A 1,965-nucleotide genomic window follows, 5' to 3' on the forward strand; every position below is an offset into this window, starting at 1 on the left:
GTGGGCTTTAGCCGCTCTACGTCATGCATTTTAGCTGAAACTAAACGCACAGAAATATCTAAGGTCTAGGTCTTTCATTTCAGGAAGAGTACGAATCTATAGTCCACTAAGAATAAGTACCCCAGGAGGAATCTGGAATCAGAGTAAGAGGGCTTGACATTGCGGAACGGCGAAAGGAGGACAGGAGTTAGAGGGCCAGAGGGATAAAGAATTCATATCGGTTTGAATTTTAGCAAAAGTAGAGACGGTCACTGGTTTGGCGATTTGTGATGAACATACCCTATTCATTATTCTTCTGTTTTACTATTCCATATGCTGTACATATACGCCAATTCGAATAAATACGTTCTACTTGTTATGCTGCACTGAGTTCTGAACTTCTAGTTCGTCTGGTTATTCTGATATACGTGCGAAACTTAATTCTCACATTTTGGCGTCGCGATGGGAACAATTCATCATACCTGCTGAAATGAAACCAATAAATGTTAATTCAACTGCACGAGACGTAGAAGATTATTTGGAACGGTTCGACGTATGGTGTCTCACAAAATCTGATATGGATGATAAGAAACTCACGGAAAATTTCCTACATTTCGTTGGCAAAGTGTATACGCTGATCAGGAATTTAGTTTATCCTGAATCTCCTGCATTGAAGAAAAATGTTCTTCAGCGTTTCAAACCGGTTAACTTCGTAGCAGCCGAAAGAGCTAGTTTCAATATGTTGATCCGCTCCCATTCTCAGTCTCTTCGTGATTTCGTATTGCAGCTGCAGACACAGGCAGCCAAATGTGACTACGGTACCCAATTGGAAGACCAACTGCGTGATAGGCTCATTGCTGGCATTCAGCTGTCCGAATCACAGCAGAAGTTGCTGCTCTGTCCTGATCAGAAATTTCAAACCATTCGGAAAATATGTGAGCAGTATGAAGATGTGAAGCATGTCACGAAGCCTGAGGAAGCAGTGTTGTTAAATTATTCCAAAGGAAATAATTCAAGGATGCAGACGAACAACCAATTCAAACCTCGAACAAATTCTCGTGCCCAAAATCCACCAATACGCCACTTCACAGAGCATAACTCTAATCCGATGGTTCAAAGCTTTGGGAAATGTGAATCCTGTGGACGAAACCATTCCAGATATTCATGCCCTGACAGGCGAGCGAAGTGTTTTATCTGCGGTAAAACGGGACACATTCAACTTATCTGTGAGTCCAGAAAAGTGTGTCACTTAACTCTTGACCCAAATACTGACGTGAAACTACTATTTGAAGACATCTCTACTCTTTCTTTATCTGTTTTGTCCCAAAATTCGTCACATTTTTTTAAAAAAAACTTTGATATCCGCTTCTGGCCAAAAACATCACTTTATTGTTGATACTGGTAGTGTTGAGTCCATTACTCCACAATTTGATCTAACTGCATTCTACCTCAGTGCCCTGATAGTGCCTGCAGATGTTGACATTCGCGATACCACTGGACATTCTGTACCTCTAGTTGGTAGTTGCACGATCCCTGTGAGATTACCCCAAGGTGCCTCTATCGATTGTAGTTTTTTGGTTACAACCTCGGGGCCATCGATTATCGGACTCAAAGTTCTCCGCTCACTGCGAACTAGTATCACCTTACTGACTACTGGGAATGAGAATGAACTCAAACAACTGATTCTTAACTGTTCTAAGGCTACAGGTGGCATGCGAATACCCAAGGTGAGATTTGAAGTTACATGAGAGCCTATTTTACCTAAGAGACGAATTATTCCTTTTGGCTTACGTGAGCCTGTCCGTCAAGCATTAAATTCGTGCGAAAGGAATTCTGACTCCTATCGAATCATAGAATTGGGCAACTTCAATATTTACCCCACTGAAGGCTGATGGTATTACTCCGAGAATTTGTGGTGACTACCGGCTTACGCTGAATACGCGGCTACTACAACGTACATGCACCACGGAAGAGCCAGAAGATGTA

This window comes from Opisthorchis viverrini, assembly GCF_000715545.1.
Source record: "Opisthorchis viverrini unplaced genomic scaffold opera_v5_267, whole genome shotgun sequence".
NCBI lineage: Eukaryota > Metazoa > Platyhelminthes > Trematoda > Opisthorchiida > Opisthorchiidae > Opisthorchis > Opisthorchis viverrini.